The 17,189-nt window shown below is 38.8% G+C and overlaps 1 protein-coding gene across 3 annotated transcripts in view; it reads right to left on the bottom strand.

Annotated features, from left to right (window-relative positions):
* cracd.L (capping protein inhibiting regulator of actin dynamics L homeolog) overlaps positions 1-17,189 on the bottom strand; it is a 98,640-nt gene that overhangs the window by 40,352 nt on the left and 41,099 nt on the right. The gene's annotated exons all lie outside the window — the stretch shown is intronic.

Genomic DNA, 17,189 nt, shown 5'->3' with positions numbered 1-17,189 from the left:
GTATTTATCTAACCAAACATTTTAAGGGAATTAAAAGACTCTCAAAGATAATGTAAATATGCATTAAATGCCCTTGTGCACGTTTGCTATTTTAATCTTTTTAAATAGCTGATTTATGGTTGAATCGCTATACAGAAGGGTTTTTCGGTCAGAAGCCTTCTTGCATGGGATGCCCTCCATCCGTCCCCTGTCCTGTGCTGATTCTAATGAGACAGAGCAATGTCCCCCAGTTCAGCACAGTGCTCTGACAAATTCTACATCATACTCACACTGTAAAAGCATTGGTTTCCCAGTCACTTTTAATTTGTCTATTATACATTTATTTTCACGTTCTCTTGGATTTGTTGTCATTGCTTCTATGATTGTACTACAGATATGGGATCCATTATCCGTTATCCATATCCATAAACCCGTTATCCATTATCCATAAAGCTGTTATCCGGAAAGCTCCGAATTACAGAAAGGCCATCTCCCATGGACTCCATTTAATCCAAAATTCTAAAAATTATTTCCTTTTTCTCTCTAATAATAAAACAGTACCTTGTGCTTGATCCTAACTAAGATATGATTATAATCCTTTTTGGGAGCAAAAGCAGCCTATTGGGTCTGTTTTAAGTTTTAAAGATGTTCTAGTAGACAGACTTAAAGTATGCAGATCCAGGTCCATGCTTACAGTTTCAGGGGCCATTAGCTTTCAGCTCCCATATTCTAACCAAGCAGTTCTCAAACTGTGAGGCTGGCTCCCCTGGGGGAACTTAGAGCAATGACAAAGTGGGATCAGCCTGAAGTTTGGGTTATAAATGGCCATTTGATCTCCTGATATACCAGAAAGTCTAGTTTGAAGGTCAGTTGGGGGGAGATTTGGGGTAAATGTGTTGTCCTAAATATCCTTAGCTTATGTAATGGGTACAATAGGGGTATATCTGTTCATTCCCAACATGAAAGTCCAACCTTTTGTCAGGGCCCCCGCCGTGTCTTTTGCACATTTGCACCATACATAATGTTTTCTGAATTACCGCAGGCTTCTATGCTAAAAAATGGAGAACATTTGGGTGCCCCATAAATATGGCAGCACATTATACATGAGGGGAGAGCGGTGGGTTGCATGTAACTTGCTTAGATTACTTTCACAGACGCAATGGGGAAAAAGAAGAAGGAACATTAACCTCTTAATACAGTATAAACAAACAGAAAGCACTTTAAAAGCAGCTCTGTCTATGGTGCCAGCTAATGCCAAGGACAATGGTCTCTCACACCACACACCACTCTCTCTCTCTCTCTCTCTCTCTCTCTCTCTCTCTCTCTGTATTGGTGCTTAGAATTCCTCAGTGCCCTTCTGTGTTAGTGTATGCTCTGCTGCTATATTGCACAACTGATCACTGTTATTTTTTTATTCCAGGGCGGTTCTTCAATTGCCATGTACAGTAATTGCTATTTATACATATCATTTCATTGAAACCAGAGGAAAGTAATATGGAAGCATAATACAGTGCGGTACTAGGAGATAATTGAGAATGGGCCCCAGGCAATGCAGGAAGGCTGGATGCAACTTGTGATCCTAGAGCTGGAGAATAAACATCTCTCATACGAGTACAAAAATCTTTAACTATTATTACACAATGAAACACAGAACTGGGCCAAGTAGTATTTGCACCTGAAGCAATACTATGTAGCCTGCCCCACCCCGTGTGCTCTGTCACCCTCACTGTGCCGATGCCGCCACCACCACCATCACAACTCTCTGCCAGACACTCACTTGCACCCCAGGCAGGGGCATCTTCTACCTACCCCATCTTCCCACCCTGATGTAACAATAGGTATTTTCCTCATATATTTTTGGCCAAGGATTCTTTTTTGAGAGTAGACAAATTCCCTGTGTGTCCCACCCTAATACTGTCCCTGAGAACAAGGAAAATACACACATGGAATATCAGCGGAATGCAGTTTGCTGGTCAGATCTGCGCAATATGTTCTTCTTGCTTTTCAGTTTGGCACTGCAAGAACCATAAAAATTCCACAGGCTCATTGCCAGAGCTACACTCAGCAGAAATACAATTAATTAATTACCTAAGCGTATACATCAATGCATTTTGGCAAGTGGTTTGTGTTATGACTAATATTTACGTGACAGAAATGGTGTAACCCATGTATGCTATCCATAAACAGTATTGTTATGTTTTGGGTAGCCGAGGATGAGTAGAGTATAACAGTGCTTTATTAGCAGGTTCTCATGCAGCCATTACACAACAGTAACTTTCACTTTTTAATCTAAAAGGAAGTATGCACAGTATAAGTATGAGCACAGTGACATCTACAGGCCATTTGCATAAACACCACAAGCATGACATGCACTAGTTCTATAGGTGGAGTAACTGTCATACAGCAGACCCCGTGAAAGAGCAACACAGTGAAACCCCGCCTGGGGTTTGGCTGCACTCCTACACAACTAACATTGGATTGGAAATCAGTACACAGCACTGGAGGGTGCAAAGCAGCCCTGTCCTCTGTAGAGGGCTCCATTGTGGCCTGCACCTGTCTGAATGAAGTGCAAGTTAGGGGATGGGTAGGGGGTAGGTGGCAGGAGGGTGTTACACCTATATGCCACCTCCTGCCTGCCACTCGTGAATACACTGCTGCTGAACAGAGGCAGTGCTGTATTCATGTGGCATATTTAGGTCTCTGCCCTAAATTTTGGAGCTTAGAGACCTGCACCAATTTTTCTAAATAGCAAATGTCCCCCTATTGGTTATCTGATGGTCCCAGGACTGCAGGGAAACTTGTAAGTACCAGGAAGTTGTTTCACACAAATGTTATCTCAGACAAAGTAATAATGCAATGATTGTGCTTTGTAGTACAGTTCTTTGTAAATTGCTGAATAAATAAATTGGCAGCCTCTATCACTTTCATTTATATTACCGGCGGTGTTTTTTATAAGGGAGAAATAAATAGGAAACGTAGGAGTCAGCGTATGTGGCCACAGTTCAAAACCTGTGCTCCCCCCAATGAATACAGTGATGCATGAGTTCTGCAGCACTGTATTCATGAGGGGACCTGTTAGGTCATATGGACAGGGTGCAGACTTGACCCAATACATCATGTTAGAATATTAGTTTTGGGGTGCAGAGTGCAGCCTAAAGAGCTTTTTCAATGAGCTCTATGGTAGTAAATTTTGTGCCTCTTAGTGCTTTTGTACTTGCGTTTGTGCATTCATAAATGATCTATTACAGCTTCTGGGCTGTTGGAATCCTTCCCTGCTATGAATCCTAGGATGAATGTTTATATTGTCTGCAGCTAATCAGAATATAAAGATTTCTCCTACAATTCTGACATCATTACAGTTATTGTTTAACTAGCTTGCCTTGTCTGGGATATGTGACGACCTGAACCCAGAAACACTGGAGAATATGACGCCACCTGCGCTATCAAAGATAAGTTACAAAACGGGTTCCCTTCAGCATTATAAGCAACAAAACAAGGCTAAGGTCCAGTAACCCTGCTACTAAAAAGGGAATAATGAGGTATAGAAAGGTCTACATTTACTAGATCATTTGTCTCCTGGTTAAAGTCCAGGCAACAAGGCAATATGATCCGAGTACTTATCCTTTCATATATAAGTGTAAACTCTTATTAAATACATTTAAAGAAAATATTATAGGCATACTAATATTACCCTGCTCGTTAAGCCCATTTTATCTTTATCAAAGTTAATTGGGGTGTTTTTTTTTTTAAGCCAGTTGTTTCTGTAATAAAACAACCGGGACAATTCTGAATCTGCTGGAACACTTTCCAGTTGGCATATTTCATCCGACTATAAAACACCAGTGACCCCCTTCCACGGTGGATGTAAAGGCATAAATGCTTTTCAGCTTGAAATTGCTCTGGTGAGCATTCTTGGACAAACACTGCCAATGACAGCACACATTTCCCATTTAAGTCAATGGGGCTGCAGGTGACTGGTACTTTTCATTCCGCTGAAATATGATGGCTGAATAGCACTGCATGTGTCATTGAGAGTCTGAGAAATGTCAGCGGCATAACATATGTTTCTTTGGTGAAGTGTCACTGAACTGTGAACTATAGACATGAGGGTGCAATGATATACAATGGATAAAAGCAAAGAGTCAGATAAAGAAGAAAAAAGCTGGACAAACAGTAAGAAACATAAGGTAAATACAGACCTAAACTCAACTCAATGGTTTCGAAGACAATGAGTCTGTGTATGGAGCAGGTGGCAAGAGTAGCAACCAAGCTCAGAAAGAGAGTTGAAGGAGAGAAAACAAACACCAGCACTGCTTTTTCAATTTAAAGGGGACATTGACCACAAAATTGAGTACAGGTATGGGACCGGTATACGGAAACCCCAGAAAGCTCCTAATTAAAGAAAGGGCGTCTCCCATCGACTCAATTGTATCAGAATAATCAACAATTTTAAAAATGATTTCCTTTTTTGTTGCAATTTAGTATTTATTTAATGTTGATGATTTTTTAGTAGACTTATGGAATGAAGATCCAAATTAAGGAAAGATCCATTATCTGGAAAACCCCAGGTCCCGAGCATTCTGGATAACAGGTCCCATACCTGTATTCAGTCGATCTAGACGAGACAGTGATATTCTGAGACAATTTGTGAGGAGCATACATTTATGTATTTGAATTATCTGCTGCTTAGTTTTGACTCCCTCCATCATGAAATGTAAAATGTTATCTGGGAACCAGTCTTCTCTTTGACAGCTTTTTATAACACCTTCTTTTTATTGTTCCCCATCTGTATTTATCAAATAAAAATACTGCATGTTGAATGTATATTGTAACACAATTCCATAAAGGTATTACTGTTTAATCTTCCCTACCCTGGCATAGTCTTGCATATTGGCTTGCTAAATAGCCCTTTTCATACCTAGGAATATATCTGGAATATGGATGGGTATAATGAGCTATAGTTGGGTGGAACATGGAATGGCTGGAATTATCCCAACTTCCCAATGTGGAGTGTTGGAAGATATGATTGTTTTATATATGAATATTTGGTATCATGCACACTTCATCCTCAATGTTCTGCTGCCTGTTGAAAATAATAATAACAGCCCTATTCCTTCATAATAATTCAATGGAAGCAAATGTCATCCAACTTCTATTTCTCTTTAATTAGTGTTCCATAGTAGCAACGAGTCTTCCAGTTTGATTGTGGTTCCACAAATGGCAGGCGACATCTAGATCATACAGTAGAAACATGACTACTTATTGTGGTGTTTACACAAATGGCCTGTAGATGTCACTGTGCTGCATACTGTGCATACTTCCTGGACAGCTTAAAAGTAAAAGTGAAAGTAAAAGTTACTGTTGTGTAATGCCTGCATGAGCCTGCTAATAAAGCACTGTTATACTCTACTCATCCTCGGCTACCCAAAACATAACACTTATTTCTCTTTATTATTTCAGAGGGTGGCACACTACAGATGATATTTCTCTTCAGGCACAGAGTGGGTCCTTCAGGCCATGGGTTCTAGCACCCGACACCTTTGCAAGCGCCCCCCCCTCCCTGCGCACATATGTGCAGGAGCGCTGGGGATTACCCAGGGTCCCCAGTGCTCCTTACATTGCGGCTGGGCGGCATACCACCCTAAAATCTTGACACCTTAGGCCTCACCACATATCCAGCCGGGCCTGTTTCTCTTAAATATTGTCGATTTAAACCGTGGGTTTCATCTTCCCCATTCTGTTTGATTGGATTAAATTATAACTTCTAAAAAAGAAGAAGAAAGAAAATGCTAATGGATATTCTTGATGCTAGTCTTTGAATAATAGAATGGAGATGCAATGACACATATGGATAATGATGGACTATAAATGGAAACTACCAATTAAATAAAATACTTTTACAGATTTGCAAAAAAAAAAAAAAAAAAGAAAAAGAAAGATGTTAAACTATATAACAAGCTTTGTCTTTGGTAAAAATTGTTGTTAATCAAACATCTCATCATCATCTTTAAAGAAACATCTCAAGGGCAGGGGCAAGAGCAAGAACTTTTTGCAAGTAGAATGTACAAGCACTGCCCCAGAAGGAACATAAATGACTTGAACATCCGGATTTACAAAGGTAGTTCCGGCAGATGCTGCAAATACAGCATATAAATTAGTGATGCACACGTTGATAAACTGTTGAAATGCACCCGTCCGTACCCCTAAACTGCCTTCTCCCTAAACAAAGCATCCATGGATGAGAAGCTATTTAATGGAATGAACTTAAAAAAAGATACTCAAGTTGCCAGAAAAACATAGATTAACATATTTTCAATTACCTTTCCGTGCAGGACTTAATTCTAAGGGTAAGGGCACACCTGGAGATTCCGGGAGATTTAGTCGCCCGGCGACTAATCGCCTCTTCTTTCAGGCGACTAATCTCCCTGAACTGCTTCCCTGTGTCTTCTGTCTGCTTCAATGAAAAACCTCCTGCGCCAATGCACTCGCGGCGCTTCGATTTCTGAATTCGTCTGAAGTTTCCTCACGAGTAAACTTTGGGCGACTTTAGAAAACGAAGTGCCACGAATGCATTGGCGCAGGCATTTTTCATTATTTTTCATTTAACCATTCTCTACAACTACTAATACTAAAGATTAAGTTAAAGGGATTCTGTCATGATTTTTACAGTTTACTTTTTATTTCTAAGTAACACTGTTTACATAATAATTCACTCTACCATTTAAATTTGTATTCTTTAACAAACAAATGTATTTTTTTAGCTGTAATATTGGTGTGGAGGCAGCTATCTCAGTACATTGTGCCTGATCCTGAGCTTTAAGGGTAGGGACACACTGGGCGATTTGGGGAGATTTAGTCGCCTGGCGACTAATCGCCGCGACTTTCCACGACCAATCTTCCCCGAATGCCTCCCCTCACTCTGCGCCTGGATAAAATGAAAAATCGCCTGCGCTAATCACACGCGGCGATTTGTTTTCCGAAGTCGCCCGAAGTTTCCTCGTGAGGCAACTTCGGGCGATTTCGGAAAACGAATCGCCGTGTGTGATTAGCGCCGGCGACTTTTCATTTTATCCAGGCGCAGAGTGAGGCGAGGCATTCGGGGAGAAAAGTCGCTGCGATTAGTCGCCAGGCGACTAAATCTCCCCAAATCGCCCAGTGTGTCCCTACCCTAAGAAGGAGCCAGCACTGCTCTGAGACAGCTATTGTTTCTCCACTTCTCATTGTATTATACAACAACCCCAGGTCGTATTTGCATTGCTAAAAATGCCCCCTATATTTGAATGTGGCACATGGGTAAAAAAAGGTTGGGGACCCCTGTACCTTATAGGGTGATTCCCATTGAAAGAGATTCAGTCGCAAGAAAACATGACTTTTTCAAAATGCATCAGTTAATAGCGCTGCTACAGCACAATTATGCACTGAAATAAGTTTTTTGAAAGAACAAACATATTTTCTTATGTTTAGTTTTGAAATTGCCATGGGGCTAGACATATTGTCAGTTTCCCAGGTGCCCTCAAGTCATGTGACTTTTGCTCTGAGAAACTTCAGTCACTTCAGTTACTTCTACAATGCACGTTGGAGTTATATCACCCCCTCCCTTCCCTCCCCAGCAGCCCATTAGCCGCCTATCAACAGAACAATGGTCAGCTAACCAGAAAGCAGCTATCTGACACCCCTGCTGAGGAGTAGAGATGTCGCGAACTGTTCGCCGGCGAACTTGTTCGCGCGAACATCGGGTGTTCACGCTCGCCGGAAGTTCGCGAACGTCGCGCGACGTTCGCCATTTTGGGTTCGCCATTGTTGGCGCTTTTTTTTGCCCTCTCACCCCAGACCAGCAGGTACATGGCAGCCAATCAGGAAGCTCTCCCCTGGACCACTCCCCTTCCCTATAAAAACCGAAGCCCTGCAGCGTTTTTTCACTCTGCCTGTGTGTGCTGAAGAGATAGTGTAGGGAGAGAGCTGCTGCCTGTTAGTGATTTCAGGGACAGTTGAAAGTTTGCTGGCTAGTAATCGTTTTGATACTGCTCTGTTATTGGAGGGACAGAAGTCTGCAGGGGTTTGAGGGACATTTAAGCTTAGGTAGCTTTGCTGGCTAGTAATCTACCTTCTACTGCAGTGCTCTGTATGTAGCTGCAGTGGGCAGCTGTCCTGCTTCTGATCTCATCTGCTGACTGCTGCAATAACAGTAGTCCTTGTAAGGACTGCTTTTATTTATTTTTTTGTTGTTTTACTACTACTACTACTACTACTATAAGAGCCCAGTGCTATTAGTCTAGCAGTGTTGGGGAGTGGGACTGGTGTGCTAATCTGCTGCTCCTAGTAGTTCAGCAGCACCAACTTTAATTTTTTTTTTTTAATATTCATTTTTTTTTTATTTTACTTTTTTTTATTTTACTACCGCTGTAGTAGTGTATAAGTTGACCTTTTAGGCATTATTTGCCCTGTAGGCATTATTTGCACACTGTTTTCTTCAACCCGCCATCTAGCTGTGTGACCTTGTTCACATTCTGTCTAAATATCCATAATATTACCGTCTCCAGAAAAAACACCGGAGTGACTTTTTTCAAGCAGCCATAATATATTTTACGTAATCCGTATCCACCGCTGTAGTAGTGTATACGTTGACCTTGTAGGCATTATTTGCACACTGTTTTCTTCAACCCGCCATCTAGCTGTGTGACCTTGTTCACATTCTGTCTAAATATCCATAATATTACCGTCTCCAGAAAAAACACCGGAGTGACTTTTTTCAAGCAGCCATAATATATTTTACGTAATCCGTATCCACCGCTGTAGTAGTGTATACGTTGACCTTGTAGGCATTATTTGCACACTGTTTTCTTCAACCCGCCATCTAGCTGTGTGACCTTGTTCACATTCTGTCTAAATATCCATAATATTACCGTCTCCAGAAAAAACACCGGAGTGACTTTTTTCAAGCAGCCATAATATATTTTACGTAATCCGTATCCACCGCTGTAGTAGTGTATACGTTGACCTTGTAGGCATTGTTTGCCCAGTTTTTTTGGCCGCAGCCACTGAAGCACAGAGGCCAGAAAAAATATGCCATATAAATGCTGAAAATAGTCATTTTTTGCCATACGTTGACTCAACGTATATGGCAAAAAATTACTATTTTCAGCATTTATATGGCATATTTTTTCTGGCAACTGTGCTTCAGTGGCTGCGACCAAAAAAACTGGGCAAACAATGCCTACAAGGTCAACGTATGGCAAAAAATGACTATTTTCAGCATTTATATGGCATATTTTTTCTGGCAACTGTGCTTCAGTGGCTGCAACCAAAAAAACTGGGCAAACAATATCTACAAGGTCAACGTATGGCGAAAAATTACTATTTTCAGCATTTATATGGCATATTTTTTATGGCAACTGTGCTTCAGTGGCTGCGTCCAAAAAAACTGGGCAAACAATGCCTACAAGGTCAACGTATGGCAGTTGTTTAAAGAGAACAGTAGATTACTAGCCAGCAAAGCTACCTAAGCTAAAATGTCCCTCAAATCCCTGCAGACTTCTGTCCCTCCAATACAGAGCAGTATCAAGCAGATTACTAGCCAGCAAACTTACTATCATCTGTCCCTGAAATCACTAACAGCTCTCCCCCTACACTATCTCTTCCAAGCACACACAGGCAGATTTTTCAGATACATTTTTGCCCTTGATCCCCCTCTGGCATGCCACTGTCCAGGTCGTTGCACCCTTTAAACAACTTTAAAATCATTTTTCTGGCCAGAAATGTCTTTTCTAGATGTTAAAGTTCGCCTTCCCATTGAAGTCTATGGGGTTCGCGAACCGTTCGCGAACCGCTCGCATTTTTGCGCAAGTTCGCGAATATGTTCGCGAACTTTTTTTCCGACGTTCGCTACATCCCTACTGAGGAGTCACATGTAATATGTGTCTAGTTATGTTTTACCTAACCAGGTCTATGGTAACCTATTTGGATAACTGTGATATTAAGGTACCCCACCCCCATACAACTTGCTCTGCTAGGTTTAGAAAATGACAAATTTGTCAGTTAATATTTAAATAATAAAATAAAAGATTTAATTTGCAGTATCTTTGAGAAATTATGTTTTTTTTTCTTTAAATGTCAGTCCCAGCATTAAATAATTAATTACAAAAAGCTTTACATTTCTATAAAATTTGATTGAGTGTGAAAATGTATTGTGTAAAATGTGATTGACTGAGTGATAAAACAGTGATGGAGACATTTATATGTGGATTTAATACATATAGGAATGGTCTCTGACATACTGAATACTTGTTTGGTTTAGGTGTGACAATAGTACCTTTGTTCTATTCACCGAGCAGAGTTATAACTATAGTGAATGTTATAACCTTCATGACCTTTGTTAACTTTGACAGATATACTTTTATCTGCGTCATTTAAATTGTACTGTTCTGACTATTTTCAAAATAGAAAACTGTCTGCAGTCAGAAGTAGTTCATCTAACGTTTATACACAAAAAGCGGAGTTCCATCCTAATTTTTATGGAGGCTTCAGCGACATGTAGTAATTATTTGTATTAAGTACTAATCATCCTTATATAATGACTTTTCTATCTTGTATATTCAGTATATTGTGCGTCGTTGACTAAGCTCAGTAAGTGACAGCAGCACAGAGCATGTGCAGTGAATCAGCAGAAAAGAAGATGGGGAGCTACTGGGGCATCTTTGGAGACACAGATCTTTACTGCTAAAGGGCTGTGGTTGTTTCAGCTGGTACAGAAGCCCAAAACATAATGTCCAACATTTTTAGCTACTTCTTTAGTTAAGCTTTAGTTCTCCTTTAAGACCAGGAACCCACTGCTTCAGGGCTTGCGGGGACATTAATTATGCCACTGATTCACATGCCTCATGCTACACACATAACTCTGCCCCATATATTTCGAATCACTCTTTATAGTCCATTAATTTAATAGCACAGATTCAGCCTAATAATTTAGAGCCATATATCCAAATTTGCAGACAGCCTGTTTCACCTTTGTTAGGTCTCAAGATATTGGAACATGGCTTCTGAAGGGTAGGATGAGAAGGGCTAAATAGAGATCCCTCTATCCAGTGCAAGGATAATCCTTCCCAATTCTGACCTACGGGGAGATTTGTCACCTACAATATGTGCTTCCGAAATTGCCTGGAGCTGCCTCACAAGGAAAATTCAGGAGACTTAGGAAAAGGATTTGACAACCATGTTTGTGCAGATTTCAATGCGGGTGACAAATCTCCGTTTGCCATTAACCTAAAGCTCACAAGACAAAAATGTTAGTTGGAAGGGACTTCTGGTGTGTACTAACCAACTCCCTGCAAGAAATGAATATCTACAAATGTAATTTTTAGTTTTTTCTTATAAATACAGATATACTCAAAAGAATTAAGCAAGTGTATTGACTGGATTGTATTGACTGGCAAGCTATAGCTTTCTGTACTGTTCTGCAGCAACTCTATTAATCCACACTTCTGTAACAATTTGTTATGTGAATCATTTTTTAATTTACTTTATATGTGATTATTTTGTTGCAAGTCAATTCACTGCCATAGCCCATTAATATAGTTGTACCAGCCATGTGGAAGTACAGCATTAGCTTTGGCAGACCCAAATGTCAGACAGGCTGATGGATTTTCAGTCAACCATTAATAATTTGACCCCGATGGTTAATGAGCTCAAATGTCAGAGCAGAGTTTTAACTTTGTCCGTTGGTGAGCTTTGCATGCAATTACGATCTGTTTAATAGCCTCTGTGGCACTGTCATTGTAGCTTTATTGCTTATGTCATTTGCCCTTTTCTATTGTTATGAAATATAGATATTGCATTTTCTTCTCTCCTGCTCTCCATTAGAGCTTCTTTGTCAGACTAATACAAAATTAGTCTATTTATTTGTTTTATTTGTTTTATTCATTCAAAGCAGTTGTTTACTCTTGTATTGTGTCCTAAAACATTAGAATAAAATTGGTATAGTTGCACTGGTATGAAGAGTTGCAGGAATAGACCTGGAAATGTGCCATAGAGATACTGTAAATGTATACGGTAATGCCTGGTCGGAGGTGGATTACTATTTTCAGGCAAATTCCCAAAGTACACTTGCAGACCCTGGCACGGCTTGCGATCACGTATAGGGTAAGATAGAATGTTTACAGAATTAATTGTTTCCTTTTTGTATCTATTTTGTTAGTTGTAACTAGTAACTTATTGTTATTATTCTAAGGGGCAGATTTATCAAGGGTCAAAGTAAATTCGAGGGAATTTTCGAAGTTAAAAAATTCGAAATTCAAAGTAATTTTTTGAATACTTCAACCATCAAAATAGTAAAAATCGTTCGACTATTCGACCATTCGATAATCAAAGTACTGTCTCTTTAAAAAAACTTTGACTTCAATACTTCGCCAACTTAAACCTGCCGAAGTGCTATGTTAGCCTATGGGGACCTTCCAGAGGAATTTTCGAAGTTTTTTATATTCAAAGCGTTCCCGTACGATTCGAAGTACGATCGTACAGTCGTACTATGATCGGAATACGAACGTACGATGAATGAAATCCTCCGACTTCAAATGTCGGAGGATTCTATTTGATGGTCGAATTTCAGAGCATTTTCGAAATTCGACCCTTGATAAATCTGCCCCTTAGCGTTACTTTTTTGCTACTGTTTTAACAGTGTGATTTCTTCTGGACTTAATTTTACCTGTGTCCATTGTCTGACATTCTATGGATTTATGTCAATATCTAATGCCTCTGTTATCTTGCACTTTTTGGGCCTTGTAGTTCTACACTTCCAAAGAAAAGCTTTTTTCCAACAATTTTTTCTATTTTTTCTATTTTTATATGTCTGTTTTTTCCACAAAATACGGACTATGGATTATGGACTCTATATTAGAATTATTACATTTTTGGACTTTAGATATGGACTTTTATTGGCCTTTGCATGTTACTAAACCTAAACCCTGTTACACACCTGTTCTCACTCCCACTTAATTTGTTATGTTAATTTGTGAATCTTTAAATTGTTACGTGCACTAGTACCCTGTATGCTTGACGAAGGGCTTTACGTTGCATACAGCAATAAAACTTTAGCAAGGGCTCACCCTGTAAGCATTTATCTGTGTGCCTGTGAGTTTCATTTATATTATTTTCAGGGAAAGGTCTGTTGTCAACCTATTGGAATATAAATATATAGATACAAAAATACCCAGTGCTTGATCTGTCTTTCTGACTGGGTCTCTTATAGATATTGATCCAGCAGAATGGGAAATCCTAACAGTACAGAATTGTATTGGGTAATGGTAGAAGTCCATATCTACATGGAATCTGCATGCTATCCAATTAATTGCCCAAGGGCCCATTGTCCATATAGTCCCAGTTTGCCAAATAAAGGGAATTGAGTAATAAGCAGGGAGGATTTTCTAGCTACACAGAGGGGCATGTTTATATATGAAAAACGTAATCATTGAAGTAGGCAGTCTCTATGATACAGACCAATAATTTCCTACATCAGAGACCAAGAGAGATTACTCTTCCCCTGCACAAATTAAGCACGATTATTCTGTGCCGCTGTACAGATTGTACCTTTCAAAAAATACAATGAAACCTTTCCTAAATATACTTTTATCTCTGTTGCTCACCCTATAAGAACAGGATAAAAATGTAAAAATTTGCATATGACAATAAAGAGAAAATGATCTCCTAAAATATTTATTTCTGTCTCCTGTTGAGAAGATTATGTCTGATGCTCCCTATTGTATCTGCTTAATCTGTGCTGTGAAACACTCATCGGAGCTGTAAAAGCAAACAGAGAAATGAAACAAGAAGTGCGCGCTACAAGAACAATTATAGCAAACAAATTGTCATGGTGATCCAGTATTTAAGAGGCATGGCACTGGCAATATAGTGACCCATATTTAATTTTCACCCTAATACATTTTGACCAGTGTCAGTGCAACAGAAAATCCTCATACTTCTGTTGGCATTCGCACTGGTGCTATAGACATTGTCTAACTCAGGGCAAGGCCAGACATGGCGTTTTTGCTGCGTTTTTACATTGCGTTTTTAAAAAAAGAACAGCCAGGCATTGCGGATAAGACAGTTGTGGGTCCGGGTCGGGTAACGGATCAAAGTGGGTAATATGCATTGGTTTGGGTCGCGGGCTGCGGGTTGCGGGTCGGGTCTTATAAAGCTAGTGTGTGTATGTACACTTAGAAATGTGACTCACATTATATTGGGATGGGGGTACCACTACTGCAAAAGTATTGATCTAACCCAGTGATCCCCAACCAGTAGCTCCTGAGCAACATGTTGCTCTCCAACCGCTTGGATGTTGCTCTCAGTGTCCTCAAAGCAGGAGCTTATTTTTGAATTCCAGGCTTGGAAGAAATTTTTAATTGCATACAAACTAAGTATGGTGCCAAGTAGAGTCTCCTGTAGGCTGCCAATCCATATAGGGGCTACCAAATAGCCAATCACAGTTTGTATTTAGCACTCCAAGCGACTTTTTCATGCTTGTGTTGCTCCCCAACTCTTTTTACATATGAATGTGGCTCACGGGTGAAAAAGGTTGGGGACCCCTGATCTAACCCAATAATAATGGTGTTAGCATAAGTCAGAGAAGGTTTTTGCCTTTGGCTTTCAGCATTGCAGGGGCCCTTAGGCAGAAGGTTGTAGATGAAAGCGCAAAGAATATATTGCACTGTGTGCCAGCTATTGGATATATTGTTTATATACAGTATTAATTGCTTTCTTGCATTCGGCACTGTTAACAATTGCCCCTTGAGTATTGCTTATTGATTAATTATTTTCTATGGCTGGTCCTATAGTTACATGCAATAAATCTGGGGCTGGACCTTCTCAACCAACAGGCAATGATCAGTCTGTAGAAAATATGGACACTGCCTCCAGAATGTTAACATCTTTTATCAACAAACTTTTATCATTATCAAGATACAACAAAAAATAATGAACAAAACAGAAACATGGTACAAAACAATATTAGACCAGGAAGCTTCTCTCAAGGTTTCATTATCACACTACATAACTAATTTACATAGAAGAAGACAAAGATTTCATTATCTGAGTTGTTAACTTTTGTTGCTTTTGATAAAGTCTTTCCAAAGTTTATAAAATTATTTTTCTACCATGTATTTCTGGAGTTTATATTAGAAGAGCTGCCTGTGTTCAGGTGAATTTAATATATATTGATATATATTAATATATATATTGTATCTGAACTGAGTAACATATCACTGTAGATAATGCTTATAATCTATGTACTTATGTTATGTGTACTCTGAACTTTATTATGTTTAATTTATATTTATATATATATATATATATATATATATATATATATATATATATATATATTTAATTCATTATAGTGACCAGTAAAAAAAACCTCAATAATATACAATATATAGTGAATAAAGTACCCCCTTTTGTAAAATATAAGGATATTATAAGTTACTGAGAAGTTTCATGACCATATAAAAACACGAGGCCGAAGGCTGAGTGTTTTTATAAAAGGACATGGAACTCTGAGGTAACTTCTAATATCCTCATATTTTGCAACTGAGGGTACCAGTCCTAAGCTCAATTTTATCTGATTCATTAAGAATTCTATTGCTTCATTATACATTTTACAAAGGGACTACGTTTTACCTGCAACTTACTTGCTGCTTTCAAAGTAAAACTCCCAAACTTGGCTGCCCTTTTATTAGACACCAGTGGGATCACCTGACTATAGTTGGAGGGGGTGGGAGCTACAACATGGAGCTGGTCACTGCTCCTGTAGAACTATAACAAACAAGGGAAAGTTGTGCTCACCACTAATTTTTAAAACCATTAGGCGGGGGTGCAATGAGGCTGTGACCACAAAATACATATAGACAAATACAAGAGTTATATTTATATAACATTTTTACTGGTCACTATTATAAAATATATATAATAAATATCAATAAAATATAATTAAGACTATCGCATTACTAGTGGACAAATGACCATGACATTTTTGAAAAATTAGTTTTTACTATGTGGCATGTACAAGTAAGGGATTTATTATTCGGAAACACTTTTTCCAAAAAGCTTTGAATTACAAAAAGCTCATCTCCCATAGACTCTATTTTATAAAATAATTACATTTTTTTTTAATTTTCTCTTTTCTCTGTAATAATATCATATTACATTGAACTTGATCACAACTAAGATATAAGTAATCCTTATTACAATCTTACTGGGTTTAATTAATCAATGTTTACATTTTTAGTAGACTTCAAGTAGGGAGATCCAAATAACAGAAAAGACCTGAAAAAGATCCAGAAAACCCCAGGTCACAAGAAGAAAAAAGAATGTATATATATGTGGCATAAAATGGAATGTATGTATATAATTAACATACTTCATGACTTCATGAAGTAGAGAAATCTAGATAAATCTTTATCAGTGTCATAAAAAGCAAATCGATACTTACAGTACAGTGTATAGCATAATAAGCTTGAAATTAGTTATTTGCATTAATTGGTTCAGTGCAGTCAAAGGGCAATGAAAGACAGAGATCCCAGTAGAGGAATAAAAATACAGTTTGCTATTCCCTCTCCTGTGCTGAAAAAGGTCTCAGGTATCATGAATATACTCTCCTCTCATTTTCTGGAACCCTGAGTTCTCAAAAATGTGAAATGAGGGAGGCCAGAGGACCATAATGCACAGGGAAATTTCCAAATTTATGTGGGAAATGAATTTTAGATGATGGTAGTTTACAGGTATTGGATCTTTTATTGAGAATGCTCAGGGTCTGGCGTTTCTGGATAACAGATATTTCCATAACTTGGCTCTGGAGACCTTAGGTCTACTAGAAAATCATTTAGACTTTAAATAAACCCAATAGGCTGGGTTTGCTTCCGATAAGGATTAATTATATATTAGTTGGGATCAAGGTACTGTTTTATTATTACAAAGAAAAAGGAAATATCTTACAAAAATCTGGATTATTTGGACAAAATCGAGTCTACGGGAGATGGCCTTGCCTGAAAATAACATTTTGTAGATGGATTTCCAGATAATGGATCCCATACAATTCTATATGATCACCAAACAAATGGATTAACCAGTATGACTGAGCTGGTCTGTGCACGATTCAACTGGAAATTGGGTCCTTTGGATGAAAATAAACCATGGAATAAAACCCATGGACTTTTTCTGCTTGTTTA

The sequence above is a fragment of the Xenopus laevis genome, chromosome 1L (genome assembly GCF_017654675.1).
Source record: "Xenopus laevis strain J_2021 chromosome 1L, Xenopus_laevis_v10.1, whole genome shotgun sequence".
Lineage (NCBI taxonomy): Eukaryota > Metazoa > Chordata > Amphibia > Anura > Pipidae > Xenopus > Xenopus laevis.
The sequence above is the reverse complement of the archived record's forward strand: the minus strand, read 5'-3'. Positions and strand labels throughout refer to the sequence as shown.